Below are 21148 nucleotides of genomic sequence, written 5' to 3'. Positions count from 1 at the left end.
ATCTATCTGTCCTGTTATTATTATTATTGTTTTTTTGTATTTATATTCGTATTATTTTTTGTTTTTTTCTATTCATATTCGTATAACATCGTCCGTTTTTCTGTCCTTGTTTTCGTATACATTCGATCCTTTTAGAAAGGAATCTAATGCTCTTACCTTAGTTTTTCCTTGGGGCTGGCCAGATTGGAGCAATCTCAAGATTAATCGGTCGAAATTGCGAGGATGATCCGGTTCTTGACTGAAGATAAAAGGCTTCGAATGATCCATCTGTATTTTTTGTATCGTCTATTTGGATGTTTTGCGTTCTTGTCCCATTTTGTCTTTTATATATATATATATATATGTGTGTGTGATCTTTCAACATGTGATCTCTTGAGCACCACCAGCTCAAATATTTTCTCCTCTGTCTTCCCTCCTTGGGATCTTTCCTTCTCCTTGTTTCCGACGAAGAGCTCCGCTCGAAACGTTAAACCCTCCTTCTCTTCTTTCCTGAGCGTCAATAATACTTTAATTGTTCCACGTCCTGCGTTGCTGTGTTTTTTTCTCTTTTTTTCTGTTTTTCTTTGGGATTTAATATATATCTATATATATATATATATATATATATATATATATATGTATGGTTCTCTCCACTGAAGTTTCACATCCGAGAGAGATAGAGATAGATAGAGAGAGAGAGTCAAGTATTACAAGACCAGTGGACATACTAGACTTGGGGCAGGTAATGAATAAAGGGATGTTTCACACACACACGGTGAGAAAGAACCATAAAGACAGAGGAAGTGGAAGAGCTATGCTAATGAGGAATTTCTTTTACATTAAAGACATTTTAAGGTAATATGTAGTTTTCTTTTGAAAATTTGTGCTCATTTCAGTATTTTATATAATCATCAACGAATTGGATGATAGTCAATATTTTGTGTCTTGGGAAGGTCATTACACCAACAACGAAGTTAAATTATATATATTTTTTTTTTCGCGCCCTTTTCAAGTCCAGACAGGCTCATGGGCTCGGTTTCCCGGTTTCTATGGCGTATGTGCCCCCCCCCAGCTGGACGGAACGCCAGTCCATAGCAGCGTTACTCAAGAAACAGGAAGAAAAAGTGAGAGAAAGTTGGGGCGAAGGAGTACAACAGGGGTCGCCCCCCCCCCTGCCGGAGATCGTGGAGCTTTAGGTGTTTTCGCTCAATAAACACACACAACGGCCGGTCTAGGAATCGAAACCGCGATCCTCCGACCGCGAGTTCGCTGCCCTAAACACTGGGCCACTGCGCCTCCACATATACATACATACATACATGCATGCATGCACACACACACACACACACATATATACATACATACATACATGCACACACACACACACACACATATATACATACATACATGCACACACACACACACACACACACACATATATACATACATACATGCACACACACACACACACAATATATACATACATACATGCACACACACACAACACACCACACCATATATACTACATACATATATAATAATATATATATATAATATATATAATATATAAACGTACAAGTAAGGATATATAAACCTCAGAGGGATAGAAATATCCAAGATTAGACTGGTTGAATACCTTATGATATAGAAACACAGACATCCATATTATTATAAAAACCAAAGAGAGAAGATGGAGATAGCATTAATAAAAATTTATTTAATACATTAACGAGACCTACAATTGTTTCAGCCAGAACACCATCACGGAAGAACATACAAAGAAATTTGTATATATCAGAAGGAAGACATTAAATGATCAAAAAGTCTACCATTAAAATTAATATATCATATAGAAATATATGCAGTTATAAAAATAGTTATTGTCATAAATTAATATAAATAACAATGTTAATGCAGACATACCCATGCAAAAATACGATGGTTTATATAGTAGATATATAGTATATATATATATATATACTATATATTATATAATTAGGGCTTAGTAAAATAAATTACTTTGCCACATACTGAACTTGCTAGAAATAGCAGCCAAAAAAGTTTTTTTGCCATTTCCACTACTTGAAGAAAATTTCTCTCAGATAATGTTTACTCAAAATAACTCACGAAGGTATGGAGGTAAAAACAGAAAAATATCACAAGTACAAAGATTATTTGAGAACGTTAACGTTTCTAGATTAGCCAAATAAACTCAGCATTTCTTTCGTCAGCTCAACAGAGAGAAATGAATTATAATATTAACAATTGAGGGTAAAATTAATTAGTTATTAATCAATTTCACCAAGTATTCAGTATGTAAAAGGAATTCGCCTTACATGGTCCTTAAATGGTATGTTCTTTCTTTTTAGTGCTTCCAAATCCAAAATAAGAAATGTTGAGCTGACGAAAGAAATGCTGAGTTTATTTGGCTAATCTAGAAACGTTAACGTTCTCAAATAATCTTTGTACTTGTGATATTTTTCTGTTTTTACCTCCATACCTTCGTGAGTTATTTTGAGTAAACATTATCTGAGAGAAATTTTCTTTAAGTAGTGGAAATGGCAAAAAAACTTTTTTGATGCTATTTCTAGCAAGTTCAGTATGTGGCAAGTAATTTATTTTACTAAGCCCTAATTATATAATGTATATTTTGAATTCGCCTTAAATGTTCCTTTTACATACTGAATACTTGGTGAAATTGATTAATAACTAATTAATTTTACCCTTAATTGTATATTATAATTCATTTCTCTCTGTCATATTGCCTCGGTTCTCACCGTTAAAATATAATGTTTGCTAGATAACCCCCAGTGGGTGGAAGGGGAGAGCAGGGAATCTTCGCTTGCACATTTTGAATTTGTTGGTACTGGCAGTCTGAACGGGTCATCTGAGGTGATAAGTCGCCAAAGGGTATGTTCTCTCTTTTTAGTGCTTCCAAATCCAAAATAAGAAATGTTGAGCTGACGAAAGAATGCTGAGTTTATTTGGCTAATCTAAAACGTTAACGTTCTCAAATAATCTTTGTACTTGTGATATTTTTCTGTTTTTACCTCCATACCTTCGTGAGTTATTTTGAGTAAACATTATCTGAGAGAATTTTTCTTTAAGTAGTGGAAATGGCAAAAAAACTTTTTTGGCTGCTATTTCTAGCAAGTTCAGTATGTGGCAAAGTAATTTATTTTACTAAGTCCTAATATATAATGTAATATTTTGAATTCGCCTTAAATGTCCTTTTACATACTGAATACTTGGTGAAATTGATTAATAACTAATTAATTTTACCCTCAATTGTTGATATATATATATATATATATATTATACATATACACAATATGTATAAATACTATGCAATATGTATATATATATATATATATTATATATATATATATATATATGCAATATGTATATATAACTTAGAATAAGTTAAAAAGGTTTTGGCCAGTACTGGCCCAGGCCATGTCTAACTTAATAGCACCACCTGGCGAAGTCAGGATTTGGGCACCAAGGCCCATTCGAGAAGAGAGTTATTGTTTGCGGAGACATATCCGGGTATGGGTGTTTGTCCGAGACTGTTTGAAGGAATTTGTCCAAAGACTTCTTGAATTTTGTGTGGTCAGTTTCTGTTTTGACGTGTCCTGGTGTAATGTTGAAGAGAGCGGGGCCAATTGAGGTGAAATAATTGTGCCGTACTGATGCTATGAGATGCGATTTAAATTTTTCTTGTGGACGGTTTGCACGGGGTCCAAGTCTTGAGTGTATTTTGAAGGTGATGCCAACATCATTTGGACAGTGCTGATGGAATATTTTCCACGTCATACAGATAATGTAGCGTTCACGTTGGAGTGAATACAGTTTCAGCTTTTTTAGTCGACCCCAGTAGTCGAGGTCTGAAATGCCATCTAACTTTTTTGTGATTGACCTTTGGGGAGCTTCAATTTTCATAATATTTTGTTTCTTGTAGCGAGACCACAGTGGACAGTAGTATTCAAGGTGGGGTCGGGCAAAAGTGGAGAAGAGAAAGAGAATGGTGTGGGAAATCTCTCGACTGGAAGGTTCTGAGAATCCGGGAAGACATTCTGCGGGCCATGTTAACTTAGCTGTATATATGTGTAGCCCAGCTTATGTTGTTGTCGACAGTTACTCCCAAGTCTCTGATGTTGTTAGATGCCATGAGAATTCCACCAGAAGGAAGGGAGTATGGGAGTTTCAGAGCGTTCTCCCATCCAAAGTGAATCAGTTCGAATTTGCCTTCGTTTAGCAACATGTTCTTTTCCGTCCATTGGACAACAGCCAGTAGGTTTGACTGAAGGCTTATCCGGTCATCTACACCAGTGATGACCTTCTGGAGCTTGGAATCATATACATACATATGTAATATGCATATATATATATATATATATATATATATATAATATATATATATATATATATATATATATGCAATATATTATATATATTATATATATATATGTGCAATATATATATATATATATATATATATATATATATGTGCAATATATATATATATATATATATATATATATATGAATATGCTATATATATATATTTATAGTTATATGTATGTGAATATGCAATATGCATATATATGAATATGCAACATATATATATATATATATATATATATGAATATGCAAGATGTATGTATGTATATATATATATACATATATACAAAAACTGATGACGTATTACCTCAGTGGTCAAGCTATCGTCACCCTGCTTGGTCGGTTTCCCCACACGATACAGCTATGGGTCAGACCCGATTCTGATTGGTCAAAACATTGATGACGTCTCGTTCTGCTGGACTAGCCACCCAACAGGATACAGTCATGGGTCAGATCTAATTTCGATTCGTCAAAAAAATGATGACGTATTTCTTCCGTGTCCAAACTGTCGTTCCGCTTGGTTGGTTTCCTAACAGGATACAGTTAGGAGTCTTTTCACTACATTCGTTGAGACTGGGTTTTGATTGGTTTGGAACTATATGACGTCAGTGAAAAGTGCAAGTGACCACAGCTTAGCTGAGCTGATATAAATCCAACAATCACAAAATTCACCAAAATTATGCGAGCAGACACCGACCAAAAATCATTACAGTTACTCCCATTGGAACACAAGGTAAAATCTAAAATGAACTCCTCGCCTTTTCAAGAACATGAATTTTTTATATTTGACTCTATTGAATGTATGTCACAATTATGAACTACTACATCATACTCTTTAAATATATAGCATGGACTCTCTTTATTATATATGAATTTTTTATATTTGACTCTATTGAATATATGTCACAATTATGAACTATTACATCATACTCTTTAAACATATAGCATGGACTCTATTATATATAATTTTTTTTGATAAGGTTCGCCATTTCAAGAACCGAAACATGCTAAATTAAAATTTGTCTAATATAGCAGCATTTTCAAACTTCATTTTTTACAAATATATATATATATATATATATATATATAAAATTAAGCAACAAGGATATCAGAGGTAATGCAGTACGATTGTTTCATGCAGACCTATTTAATTGAACAATGCAATCAATACATCAGTTTAATATGTAGAGCAATCGTCAGCTGCACAAAGACTTAGAATTTAATTTAAATTACAACAGATGGACACATTAGTATAATTATACCTAAAATCTCCAAGAAGTTAAGGAGATAGACAAAGAACATGTTTCTATTTCAGCATAGAAGTTACTAAAATTATCAATAAGAAATGGACCCTGCCATTGATTTTTTGTCTTTATGGTGTCAGTTTTAATTGATAGACTTTATAGTTTATTCAAATCCCTTGTATATCTAAACCTGAGAGAACAGAGGGCAGTATCTGTTGGAGATAGGGCTGAGGTAGTAGACAGACATTCTAGTTGGTATAGTCATAAAAATGAAGATTTATTATAAGCAATATCATGAGGTTTCGAAGGGGAATACTTAAAACAAGATGTTCGCTGATAATTAAGGGGGTCGCCCACTAGCAGACTATTGATAATCAAACGGGGCAAGTCTTATCATAAGGTACTGTAGTTAAATATTTTAAACAATATATATATATATATATGCAATATGTATAAATATATATATATATGCAATATGTATAAATATATATTCTTTTACTGTTTTACTCTTTTACTTGTTTCAGTCATTTATTTGACTGCGGCCATGCTGGAGCACCGCCTTTAATCGAGGAAATCGACCCCGGGTCTTATTCTTTTGTAAGCCCAGTACTTATTATATCGGTCTTTTTGCCGAACCGCTAAGTTACGGGGACGTGAACACACCAGCATCGGTTGTCAAGCAATGCTAGGGGGACAAACACAGACACACAAACACACACACACGCATGTATATACATACATATATACGACGGGCTTCTTTCAGTTTCCGTCTACCAAATCCACTCACAAGGCTTTGGTCAGCCCGAGGCTATAGTAGAAGACACATGCCCAAGGTGCCACTCAGTGGGACTGAACCTGGAACAATGTGGTTGGTAAACAAGCTACTTACCACACAGCCACTCCTGCGAAATATATATATATATGCAATATGTATAAACATATATATGCAATATGTATAAATATAAATCTGTATAAGTATATATAAATATATATATCTTTATCGATCACACTGTCAGATATCCCTATATTTCATTGCCCATGCATTACCATTGTTCCCGTGTCTGTCTGTCTCTCTTTTGTTTTGTGTCATTCATCTACGTGGCGTTCCTATCGCCCTTGCGTTCTTCCGAGTAGTTTCTGTCGATCTCTTACCCACCACTCGACAACTTCGTAGGTTCACCTATTGTTCGTGAACTTTGTGTTTTGTCTGGCTCATTTCTCTTCAATATTCAGCGATCACGTCTTTTACTCAACTCTGCTCTCGAATTCCCTCGGTTCAGGCATGCTCCTGCAAGGAGATTCCATGTGTGGATCTTTCAGTGATCCTCCGTCGTTTCCAATCACTGTTCTTCCTTTTTTTACTAACTCACGTCTCACTTTCTCATAACAGCGCACGTTGGACGTTTGGTATTGAAGAGACTAGAATGCAAGGTCTTGTACAGCAGCTCTTTGAGCATACCTTCAATCAAGATAAACACCAACTTGTTCCAACAATATATGAGGATAGACGGACAGAAGTGTTGTGTGACGAGAAACGTCAGAAAGTACTAGAACAGGGGAAGCATAGGTTTCATCTTATGTAAAGAATGCACTCATTCTGTTATTTGTCACGGACGGATCAAGGTGTTAAACATTCGTCTCTCAGAATATGCCGTGCTGAAGATTATCCAGATCTTTGCTCCAACATGGAAAAGCGAGGACGATAAAAATGCGGAAGCTTATCAAGATATAAGTTGCTAGCTCACAAATCCATTTACACCATAGTGATGTGAGATTTCAAATCAAAAGTGAGAAAGGGACGATAGGGATAGAAACGTTGGAAAATTTATTCATCATGGCCCAAAGGGGGGGAAAAAGCGCTTTACATCAAGAATAGCCCATTCATGAAAAGCGGTGGATATAGATAAGCACAAATACTCAGCATTGGAAGGAAATATAAATCCTAGTTGATAAACGGTGCATTTTGCTGGATGTCTCAGTAGCTGAACCAATCAACACCGATAGTAATCATAGTCTGTTACAGGGAAGGAGTATTTTTGACGAGTTTAGAGAGAAAATAAGGCACGGGACATGTCGATGAAAAACACTACGTTAATATCATCAATGGGATGCAGTGGCAAGATACTATCGAAAATGAGGTCTGAAAGTCAGTTTGAAGAAAATGATGATTATATTTACTGATCCCCAAAACGATAAGCTGCTGTGGGAAGTGAGAAATGTAAACATGCGAGAGTCGGAAAAAAAGACATCGCGAAACAAAAGGAAAATATTACAGAAATGGAAAACTATAAAGAGGAAAATGGAAAATCACCTTCCCGAAAATTATAACTTAGACAAAGCTGCCGTGGGCTACAAGTAAGAGGAAATCTTTTATGATTATATATATATATATATATATATATATGGAGAGTTTACGAAAGAAACAAAAGATGAAGACAGGTGGTGTACAAAACAAGCAGATGTATTAGTATAACGCCCAGGAATAGAAAAAGTCTTTTATGTTTCGAGCCTAAGCTCTTCAACAGAAAGGAATAAAAGAAAGTAAAGAGAGAATGAAAAAACTCGTAGACTTCAGCAGTCCAATATGATATATATATATATGTATATATATACACGAACGATTTACACGGGAAAACGTTGACAGAGACTTCCAAGTTTTGCTTGCTTTTATCTGATTCTATTTTACTCGGGTTCTCTTATTTGCGCAAATAGTCTTCGGCAAGACCTGTCAGGCGTAGGTGGTAGATACATCTCAAACCCAGTTAATCCAATAATTAGTGATATAAAATACAAAATATATTCTCCTGCAGGTTCAATCTGATTGTCGATGTATGTATACAAAAGATATTACAAGTCAATAAAATATCATTTTTTAAGGTTACTTTTATGTGTAACCCTGAGCAAGAAATTCTCATTTACGTGTCTCTTTCAGAAAATACAAAAAAGCATTATATGGCAGTAAATGAAGGTCATGTTACAGCTAAAACTAATGCAGTTAACGACGAACAGAGAATGGCCTCGAGGTATTATTTTCTCACAAGAGATGACATAGTAGCCGAAGCAATCTGGAACAAAACAAAAAAGAAATATGATAAATAATAAAGATAACTCAAAGCGACTGTGATGGTGGATCAAAAGAAGACCGGAGAATAAATAACAGCGGCCAAATTGAAACGTAATCGATCTGTAAGACAATTATTATAACATAGAAATATACTCGACTGTCGAATCCATACCCTCAAGACATCAATATGGAAGCAGAATACATGAGAAAGAAGGCACTTCGGATTACTGATGAGGATCTTGAATACTCAAACCTAAAAGTTCCCTTTCGGCATATGCTCATCATCACCGCGGTGATAGGATAAAACGACCAGTCGGGATCAAAGGAGATTAGAAAAAAATTAGGTTTTGGGGAGAAAGAACCTAAATCCGTAATTCATACTCTATAGATGAAAAACTCATTTGGAACCGAAAGAAAAGAAAATGTAAGACCTGTTTAAAATTTAATGGATGAATGGTTACCCGAGCGAAGCTGAATTCTGAATCTTTAACCGCTAACAGAATACACATACATACATATATGTATGCATGCTTACATAAATATATAAATATTTACGTAAGTATATATAAAGGCATATTTAGTTCACAGCTGAGATCCAGAGATTCTCCGTATAGAAGTCAGTAGTGTTCAAAAAATTCAAACTTAGACTCCGATGTCTTTACAAGGGATCATTCCACAAGGTAAAGAAAGGCTATAAGAGGGATCAAGTTGAGCTGGTATATAGGCAATTATTCGGATAAACAAATTGAACACATTAAATATATTAAATACATCAAATACAAAATATGTATATGTGTATACATGCAAAAGGAGAGAAGGCAAAAGGTGGAAACTTTCAGATGATGAAATTTTATGTATAGATATATAGATATTTATAGGTTCAACATACACGGAGTAAAAACGGCAGAGAAAATTAAAGGGGCGGAAGAAAGGTGTTACAAGTCCAATAGTTGTTTCTGGTGACTCGGAGATCCATAATAATGCTGGACATGCGGTCGTGTGGATGCAATTAACACTGGACGAAACGAGCTTCCGCCGCCAGGGTAGAGAAGGTCTTATGTTTCATATCTTAATGTAGAGAAGTTCAAAGATGGAATGATTAAATGTGGAGAGCTAGTTGTATTAGAGCGGGGACTGGGGGTATTAAAATAGGGAATAGTGATGGGAGAAAAATAGTTCAAGAGTGAGGGGTTAATAATGAGGGTACTAAGGGAGGTAGTAGTAGAGATGGAGAGTAGGAAGACGAATAAGAGGGTAGGGTGGATAGTATTTGAATGGTGGTCTGTTGTGTTGGGTTTGTTACAGTTTATGGTAAATAGGTATAGAATTATTGAAAGGTGAGATAGTGAGAAAAGTAATGGAAATTATTTGAGGGATGTAAAGTGTTTAGTTCGGTGGCATAGGGAAATTATTAAGATATGTTGAAAGGTATGAGAGAAGATAGAGTGAGGTGGACGGAGTGGAGGTGAGTTGGTGGGGAAGATAGCAGCAGTTAGTGAAATAATGAATGCAGGTTGGTATTGGAAGGGGAGTTCTGAGGTATGCAGAGGTGTATGAAATTGAATAGAAGGAGGTGAATAGAGACGGGAAGAGTTGACAAGTTAGTATCCAAATGAATGGGGCAGTATTAAGCGCTTTTGGTTGAAGAGGAGAAATGAGAGAAGGGAAATACTATCACTTGTGAGGGTGGGAAGGCGGAGGCTATGAGGGAAGTGGAATGTAGTGGCTTAAATGAATTTGTAAAGATAACAATGAGAAAGAATAGTTTAATAAGGAGGGTGGTATTAGTTGAGATGGTAAATTGCTAGACGTACCTCGTACCTCAAAGGTTAATTTTTACTAAGGATACTTATAGTAATGGGATTACATAGATTTAATAAAATGGGCAAATGATGAGTAGAACCTGTGTTTACAAGTGAGTATTACTTCTGAGAATCCATTTAGCAATGAGGGGTCGTGGTGGCAAAGAATGGTTTGCGATTATTTTAAACATAATTTACACATACTGATGTTTGCGTTGTATGGGGGAGCCTCACTTACGATGGACCAGGATAGGGTATAGGGAACATTTTGAGATATGATGACGTATATATAAGTTGCTCAGGATGTAAAAGGATTTAGAATTTGGATTGAAGAAAGAGTTCACATGTGTACGGTAGCGATGCTTGAAATTAACAGTATCGCTCATATAGATAGACCACTGCTTGGTGGGAGCGTGGAAACCCAACAGTTTCAAGTTTTCCTACTTGCTCCGCGGTTGGAGATTACCGCTGGAGAGGTCAAATTCCAGTGGTCCGTTATCACTGAAAACGAACTGGAAGTACAACCGGTATCGGTATTCGATTTGGAGGGGGTATCACTGTTTGTGTATGTGGCCACATGGGTAGCATATAGAAAGATGTCTTGAGTCTGTTATTATTTAGTCAAGTTGTGGGGAGGGGTTACGGAGGGTTGTACATTTTCTGCTAGGTAGGTTAATTTGGGGTGCAGCGTGACAAATTGCAGGTTCTAAGGACTGGTGTTATAATTTGCGTCTGTTATTGGAGGTAATTTATGGCCCCAAATTAGGTGTGGTAGAGTAGGGGATTTTAACTGATGATTCATGAAAGATAGGGTAATAGTTATGCTGTGGTGGGAAGTTACAGTTGAGGCTTTTAAAGAAAAGTTTAGGCAAATGTTTAACTTGGAGGGAGAAAGGGGGTGTGAACCATAGGATCTTCTACTTCTTGCGGCTAGAATGTTTATAGTGTGTGGTTATAGAGGGTGGATTCAGACAGGGAGGCTTACAGTTATTATAGATTCGAGGTGGGTTGTGGAGTTGTCGAGTGCGATGCGTAGGAGTTTCTTTTGAGAGTTGAGGGACTGATGTTGAGTAGAAGAAATGTCTGAGGTTTGGGGACACATATAAATCACCAGTTTACAGACGCGCGCATACTCACGCTTTCTTCCATGAAGATATATCCCAATTAAAACTATATATTCCATTAAAGATTCCAACATGGTTTAATATGTTCAGAATCGGTGAAGTTTGTTTTTAATTAGTTTCTTTTATAATCTGATTTTCGAAAGAAATGCTGCCTTCAAGGACGTGAAGGCGACTGCAGTATTAGGATAATGCAGATATTATATTATTTGAATATTTCGAAGTCAGTTTTTAAGAAAACATGTGGACGGAACATTCTAGATGGTCAGAATTATGAAGAAGCAACATGAGGTAGCAATTAACGCTCGGGCTATGGGAACATAACTCAACTGAAATGCAAAGCTGTGAAGATAAGCAACTGTTTACATCTCATGTATTACTGGCCTTGCAAAGGAGACGTAATCTTTGCAAAGTATAGCTGCGACAAAACAATTATAACATATCTAAAGCTAAATCAATAACGAATATAATGAAGAAAAGTAACATATATTACGTCCGTTTTAGGAGAAACAATCTTATTAAATCGATTTTTTTGTCCTTAAACCGCGTAGAATAATAGCAGCCACCTGATGAATAGCGCTTTGCGATTAGTTGTATAACAGGAAGATGTGATTAAAAGGGACTGAATGAACAATAGTCGAAGGCCAAGGAATATATAGTCGTTAAACAAATAGCACAGACATATATATATATATATATATATATATATATATATATATGTGTGTGTGTGTGTGAATTGTCGAACACTGGTGTTTACGTGTTTACGAACTAAGAAAAAGTGCGTAATGCATACAGCAGAGCGTGTATGTTATATTAAAAGGTGAAGGTTTTTGAATCGTTATTCAGAGTTTCCCGTTCTCGGTTATTCACACGATCGAAGTGGGAAAGTAGCGTGATAATATATATGAAAGAATATTCGTTTTTCTTTTTGCCTGCTCGCGACTATATAGTCATCTAATACAATTTGAGTTGAGAAAGTATGGAGTATATTACTAAACCACGCAAAGTTACACGTAATAGATCGCTTATCTCTCTTGATATTATATATATATATATATATATTCACATACGCATTCTTACATGTATAGTATATATATATATATATATATATATATATATATATATATGTGTGTGTGTGTGTGTGTATGTATGTATACTGGTACATATACAGACATAAATACTCATGTATGAAAATACATACGCCTAGTTTTACATTCGTACGTACACACATATGTCCACCTATCTGTACATAGGTATACAGCTACACACACCCCTGTCTATACACACATGGCTACACATGCATCTATTCACGCACACACCTATCCATACATACTCACCTACCCACACATAGATATATTTCTACTCATCTCTCGCACAAACGCGAAAAGATGTTGAAATATAAATATATATTTAATGTATTTTAGGAATAGTTTTTCTCATAACCAATTTATTGGAATTTCTTCTAAACCTTTGGGTGAAATGTAGTTTATCATGAAAGTTAGGATTTTCACGGCTAATACATATATATTTCAACTATTCAAAAAATACAAAGGTTTTCATTTTCCTTGAATAAACAATAGTAAAGTTAACAGTTCATTTCTGATTCATGGATGTAATTTTACAAGCGATTCTTTAATCCTTTTCTATTCCATGATTTTTATGTACTGCTATAATTTTGTAATTAAATTTCATTTGATAAACAGATACATTTATTTTATCTTTTGGTTACGCAATCTGGAAAGGATTATTTCAGAATTAAAGTTGTAACATCAATCCTAACGCCAAGAGTGGCGTTTAGTTTCCATGTAAAATTTAATGATATTAATGACAAAAATAACGAAAGGTATTCTTTTAAAATGTTCCCACCAAAAGGGCAATACTAAACAAAATTGAAAGAGAAGATAAAGATAATTGGATAACTTTGTCCTCGTTGTTAAGAGAACTGAAGGATTTCCGATTGTATGAGCCAACACTGAATGCTACGCGTGCCTGTTGAAAGAGATCTCTTGCTGGGTAATTGGAAAATAATCAGAACATTGATTCATTTGTGTCTACCATACAACACAGGGTTTCTGTTATTTTATTCAGTTTGGCATGCGCGGTGATAAAAGTTTTACAGCGTTTTATATAGCAGGGTGTAAAATTTGTTTTCATAATTCTATATTCGTGAAGGCGGTAGCCTAGTGGTTAGGCGTGTTGCACTCACAATCGTGAGGTCGTGGTTTCGATCCATAGACCGGCTGCGCTTTGTGTTCTTGAGCAAAACACTTCATTTCACGTTGCTTCTGTCCACTCAGCGGTCAATGCGTCACCCTGCGACGGACTAGCCTTCCTATTAGCAGGACTGTTGGCCTGCACACATTAGTCAGTGGGTTAGCCTCATTCGAAAGCTAAAACGATGCAAAGCGCATTGTGACCAGCGATGGACAGCAATATCCGATAGTCTGGTTGATCACGTGATATAAGTAAAGAGTGCATTTGATGATTCGCTAACAGTCAATTTCGTAAAAGAAAATAAAATGAAAAATTAATTAACATCTTTATGAAATCTCTCTCTATATAAAGCTGAAGTTGTCTGTGTATGGCAGGTTTGGTAGCCTTCAACTAACACTATCTCCTCCGAGACCCTGCGGCACAAGTTGACAAAAATTGAGAGTATGATAGAAGAAGGCCTGCTCTTCCTTTCGTAGGAGAAAAAATTCAAATCGGACCATGTTAACACCAAAAATTATTTACATCAAAAAGATGCTTTTTTTCTCTGAAAATCCCTACTTTTTTCGATTTTTTGACTGCTGTAACACCACTAAGTTACGGGGGACGTAAACACACCAACACCGGTTGTCAATTGATGTTGGAAGGACAAACACAGACACACAAACATATATATATATACACCTATATACGACGGGATTCTTTCAGTTTCCGTCTACCAAATCCACTCACAAGGCTTTGGTCGGCCCGAGGATATAGCAGAAGACACTCGTCCAAAGTGCCATGCAGTGGGACTGAACCCGGAACTATGTGGTTGGTAAGCAAGCTTCTTACCACACGGCTATAAAACTCTAGAACTTTTGGACAACGATGCAAATGATCTCAGTATTCTTTCTCTCTGAAAAAGAAGTATACGATATCTGATCAATAAGTATCGGGACAATAAGTAACGAAGCTAAAGCACGCAGTGTAATGCCGCTCGGTAAACATTGACATTGAACACTGCTGTGCATGCGCACAGTTTTAACCTTCTAGCTCACTTCCGCTGTTTACAACAATGCTTGGAAGGAAGGGGTGTAGCGTGTGATTGTCATATTGACAATGATAGAAAAGGATGCCATGGCAATACCCGCACAGAGGCCAACACAAAGTTGCAGAAAGTGAATGGAGAGAAATGTATGAGCCACACACAAGTGTGCGAGTGGTTCAGCCGTTTCCATGATGACCGAAAAAATATCGATATTGACGAACGTTCTGAGAGACTTGCAACCAACAGAGCTGAGAAAAACATCGCAACTGTGAGGGAAGTCGTTGAATCACCATCCGTGAGTTATCAGTGGATGTGCAGATTCGTTACAGTTCAGTCCATTATCACCGAAGATTTGAGTATGAGACACGTGTTTGCCAAGTTTGTGCCAGAATTGCTTTCAAATGACCAAAATGACACTCGGGTTTCGGTTGCACAAGTTCTTGGTTGTGTCGAGAACGATGAAAACTTTTTGAAAACATTGATTTGGCCTCTGAGCTGGTATCGCTAAGCTTTTGGCAAAACTTGATACCGATTCTCTGGTCAACTTTCTCTGTCATTGTCAATGCGACGATAACACGCTACACACGTTCCTTGCAAGCACTGCTGTAAACAGCGGAAGTGAGATAGAACATTAAATCTTAGTGCGCATGCACGGCAGAGTTCATGGTCAATCTGTGCCAACCGGCTTCACTATGCGTGCTTTAGCTTCGTTACTATGGGAACAGTCCGGATACTTATTGATCAGACTACTTATTTCTACACAGCAAACATTTTCTCTACTGAAATCTCTCTCTCTCTTTCTCTCTCTCTTCCAGAGACTTAAAGAGATTCCTACGCTGCATCATCCTATTCGGTTTGCCTTTCATAAAACCCCGTCCACCCCACCGCATAACCTTTCTTTGTAACATTCAAACTCCTTTGTGTCTTTCTGTCAAGACGTCGCTCTCGATATTTCACAGTATATTATACATTATACAGCGACAAATATCTTTGTTTACGCCTTCGTCCAATCTTTAAGTCACATAAATCATTTGATTTATATTTCTATTTTTTAAACATTTCTTTTCACAAGTAAGAAGAAACTGTACGATGAGGATATAATGACAAAATGTGTCGTGTCAAGTTTTATTGATTTGAAGATTAATTTCCTGAGCGATAGCTTCTCAATTAGTAAACTATCATTAAATGCTATTATGCTAATGAGTAAAATTTATTATTCTGTCTCATTGAAACCGTTGGACTCACACATTTTAATTTTTATCTTAATTTAGATTTTTTTTTTTTTTTGAAAATGAAAAATCAGGTAAATGAGATTTAAAAAAATATACTTCAAAAAATATCTTCAAAAAAGTGTGTGTGTGTGTGTGTGTTTATAGACGCAGGCGTGGATGAGTAGTAAGAAGGTTGCTTTCCAAGCACAGTGTTCAGGGTCCAGTCTTTTGCGTGGTACCTTGGGCAAGTATCTTCTTCTATAACCTCAGGCCGACCAAAGCCTTGCGAATGCATTTGCTAGACGGAAACTGAAAGAAGCCTTACATAATACATACATGCACACATACATACACACACACACATACATACACACACACATACATACACACACACATACATACACACACATACACATACACACATATACACACATACATACACATGCATACACACACATACATACACACACATGCATACACACACATGCATATACACACACACATACATACGTGTGTTTGTGTGTATCTTTGTGCCTGTGTTTGTTCCCCATCACTGCTAGATAGCCGGTGTTGGCGGATTTCCATCTCCGTAACTTAGCGGTTCAGCCAAAGTGATCGATAGAATATAAGTACCAAGCTTCAAAAAAAATTAAAGTACTGGGGTCCATTAATTCGACTGAAACGGATAGAAGATATTTTAATGCCGGTAGTGAATTGAAACTATAGATGAAACCTTTACACTGAAATGGTTTCCTGTCTCTTTTCAACGAGCCGACCAGAGCCTTCTGAGAACATTTGGTAGACGGAAACTGAAAGGAGCCAGTCGTACATACATAGATACACACACACACATATTTACATCCCTGTAACTTAGCGGTTCGGCAAAACAGGTCGATAGAAAGTAAGTACCTTTAGTACTTTTAGAGTTAATTTCAAATCAGTTAAGCAGCAATTTCAAAATTGTAATTTCTTTTTAGCATTTGATTCTTTAAATGGTGTAAAAGTTTTCGTAAATAGTACTAAATGTGCAGTCTTAAGAGAGCAATTATATCCTTGTTGCGACTCTTGTTATCTTCCTTGAGAGTTATCTATTCTTCACATTACGTCAAGAAATATTCTTAATTATGGAACAAGATTCAAATTTCGAGGAGGTTGACTTTGCCTTTCATCCTTTCGGGGTCGATAAATTAAGTACCAGTTGTGTACTGGGCTCGATCTAATCGACTGGCCTCTTCCCTCCCACCAAATTTCGGGCCTTGTGCCTAGAGTAGAAAAGAATTATACAATAAGATCGAAGACATTATCTATGGTATTATTCTACTACTCTACAGTGGAAGAGCAATGGCCCAGTTTTTAGGGTAGCGGACTCGCGGTCATAGGATCGCGGTTTCAATTCCTAGACCGGGCGTTCTGAGTGTTTGTTGAACGAAAACACCTAAAGCTCCACGACCGGCAGGGGATGGTGTACTCTTTCACCACAACTTGCACTTACTTCCTGTTTCTGTTGTACCTGTATTTCAAAGAGGCCAGCCTTGTCGCACTCTGTGTCACGCGGAATCCCCCCCGAGAACTACGTTAAAGGTACACGTGTCTGTGGAGTGCTCAGCCACTTGCATGTTAATTTCACGATCAGCATGTTCCGTTGATCAGATCAACTGGAACCTTCTTCGTCGCAACCGACGGAGTGCCACGACAGTCAATTCCCAGATGATTGTCGCCATCTATTGATGGCACACTGCATCGCCCTTTGTTTTCCCCTACAAGTACAACATGAACTAACCACAACCTCACAATTCAGATATGTAGGCAGTATAAATTCTAAAAGGTGCACACAAGACGAAAATATTTTTCACCGCCTCAGACATGCCTTTGGACAGCTCAGAAGGAAAATCTATTTATTTCAGCTTTCATACCAAGGTTCCCGCCTGTGTTTCCACTCTCCTGTAGAGGTGAGAAACATGGGGCACATACAAACATCAACTGATATGGATTAACGTACAGTGGGTCTGTTACTTGCGTTTTGCCGTAGGATCCTTTACTGCTCGATTACTAAAAGGAATTGTGCTTCAAAGACCAACTAACGTTCCGGCCAAGTTGTAGAGATGTAACATCAGCATTTTTAAGATTGAGAGGCATCCCCATCGACGTTGTCAGTGATGAAGTGTAAATGAAGATAAGTAGAAACGCACTTAGCGCAGAGAAGTGAACAAAAAGGAGGCATGCATGCCAATTAATTAGTATCTAGTCTAATTAATATTCACATGTCCGTCCTGAAATCGAGTTACACTGTTTGCCATCAAAGGATCCACAACTGAAGATGGACAACATAAACAAGGATATAGAAAACAAGTCCATGCTTATTTGAACGAAACTAATTTTAATGACTTTCAAAAGTCAATTTCTTCTGTGAATGGCATTTATGAACTCGATATCGATTTTAAAGAGTAAACGTTAATGACGTCTCAGCGAGCAATTGTGTCTTTGAGAAGTTCTTCTCACCGGGTCAGTGGTTGAAGCTTATGTTCTTATTGTAGCTATCAAAATGTTATATATATTGAAAGGTGATTATAATAAATACAAAATAGGAAATTTGGACGCCTGAAGCTATTAGGTATTGATGAAAAAGAGGAGAATGGAAATAGTTTAAAATCAAATTGTGCATGCAGAAAGTTTCAAGAAAGTGGGAACTGACTACGAATCAAGTGCACCTGGCTCTGATTGACGTTTCGTAGTTTATGGAGAATGTGTGAGTGTGGGATACACGTGGAAACTTTTAGAAAGCTATTATTATGTTGTTATATTAAAAGGTGCACAGAGGACGAAAATATTTTTACCTCCTCAGACATGCCTTTGGAAAGCTCAGAAGGAAAACCTATTTATTTCAGCTTTCATATCAAGGTTCCCGCCTGTGTTCCCACTCTCCTATAGAGGTGAGGACCACCGGCCTGACATGGGAAGCAGCCAAGAAATGCGCCAAGGACCGCAAAAAGTGGAAAACAACTGTTGAGGCCCTATGCTCCACAAGGGGCAAAAAGGATTAAGAAGAAGAAGAATGTTAAAATGAGTTGAAGCATGCAATTATATAGTTACCCTTTTACAAGTTTCAGTCAGTGGGCTGCGGTCATACAGAGGCACCGTCTTCTAAATTTGTTTAGTCATCATATCGTCGCTCGTACTTTTATTTCTAGTGCTTATTTTATCGATATTTGTCGAACCATTAGATCACGAGATATAAACGTAACCACGGATATAGGCGCAATACACACGCACATACCCTGTATAGGTTTATAAGGGCACATTAATCAGCGGTAACTGAACAACATAGGTGTTCGTGTACTCTTAAATGTGGAATGACCGTTGCTGTGAATACTGTCTCAGTATAGGAAATCTCCTTATAGTGATTGTATGTGACGCTATAGGACCGTTGGACACGTGTTTCTGTGTCGTTATGTTTCATTAGTTCCGGATACTGAATTCGTGGTTTGTAACCCAATCCGTCGTACAAATTTCAATCCCGAGACTTTATCAGCAAACACTTAGCCAGGGAACCACATACTGAGATTTCATCTGAAACCATGTGGTTGCGATACCGGCTTCTAACGTACGGCCATGCTATAATCTAATATTTTGCTTTAAATTTGCGATTCTTCTTTTCTTAGAGTTCTCAAAGAAAATGGTTCTGTGTGAACTGCTTTCGCAGAGACAGTTGGAATCTATAACCAAACTAAGAACTGTGAAATTACCGCAGGGCTGACATCACTGTACTGCTTAAACAATACTACATTCTGTACACAAATCGAAATGTTTGATGCACGTTCGAACTAGTCAACAAGCTACTCACTGCGTTTTGTCACAGAGAATATGTCTCGCTGGTAGACAAATGGTGTGTATACAACTAGCTCAGCACGCAGTTTCACCTACCTAGACTGTGAGATGCCAGCATTTCGGAGTAGTTATCTCTTCAGTCACGGAGACAACTACTCTGAAATACATCTCACAGTCTGGGTAGATGGCGCTGTGAGCCGATCTAGATGTATGCACACTATTTGTCAACAAGCAAAATATATTCTCCATGTCAAAACGCAGTGAGTAGCTTGTTGCCCAGTTCGAACGTGCACCAAGCATATTCGAACTGATAATAACATTGTAATTTCACTTACCACTGCTTGGCGCTCCTCCTCCGCAATCAGTTTACAAAATACTCGTTTATACTATCACTACTCACCTCCATGTCTCTGTAATTTTAATTAAGGTGTGTTCCTTTAATAACCTTTGTTTGTTTGCTGGGGATTATTAATAAATTATATTAACATATTTTGGCTTAACTTTGTTCCGTCATGTTACTACTGGCCAGTTTGAGCCTCTGTTCTTGCTTGAGTCTCTGTTCATGACTTTAAACCCATTAACACGAGTTGCTCTAAAATAAAAATTTCATGATCATTTCGGATGCTAAAGCTCACCTAGTGTATATACAATACTCATAGAGTATCTTACCTAGTGAATATACAACATAGAAAAACTGCAAAGCCTAGCCAGCCTTTCACCTGAGTGCTAGGAAATACTTCCCAGTAACTACCAACCCTCAACAAAACTCCACAACAGACTGCTGCTACCACATTGTGCTGCACACAAACACATTCTTGACCACACCTACTGAGACTATACACATCTAATTGGCATGTCTCTCACAAATGCACACCAGCATCTGGCCTACAAACCTGCTGTCTCCTTTTCTGATTTTTCTTTGAGATCCATGGAACTGGTTGGCCTCATGTCATTTCCATTTCAATGATTTCCAATTTTCCTCATCTCTTCTCGTCACATTGTTTCATTTCCACCACAAACATTAACCATTACATATATCCCTTATTCGTCCGAACGTCAATTCTCAGAAATTCCCATTTTCCTCGCTAAATGTCGATTGCTACAATTTAAGCGGAACGATAACGTTATTAATTTCACAGACTTCGGAGAGTCTGCGAAGGACACAGATATAACATGCTCCACCAAACCGATAAAAAGCAACTTCCAACATATTGAAATAAGGAACATAAACAATAGGCGCAGGAGTGGCTGTGTGGTA

At 37.0% G+C, this 21148-nt stretch overlaps 1 long non-coding RNA gene across 1 annotated transcript; it reads left to right on the top strand.

The window, feature by feature from the left end:
* Window positions 1–5477: 5477 nt before the first annotated feature.
* LOC118766501 lies at window positions 5478–20530 on the top strand. Its single transcript, XR_005002439.1, has 3 exons — window positions 5478–5684; window positions 18807–18811; window positions 20521–20530. It is a non-coding gene; the product is annotated as an uncharacterized LOC118766501 (long non-coding RNA).
* The last annotated feature ends 618 nt before the right edge of the window (window positions 20531–21148 follow it).

The sequence above is a fragment of the Octopus sinensis genome, linkage group LG1, assembly GCF_006345805.1.
Source record: "Octopus sinensis linkage group LG1, ASM634580v1, whole genome shotgun sequence".
In the NCBI taxonomy this organism is placed as follows: Eukaryota; Metazoa; Mollusca; class Cephalopoda; order Octopoda; family Octopodidae; genus Octopus; species Octopus sinensis.
This window is presented reverse-complemented; position numbering and strand designations above follow the sequence as displayed.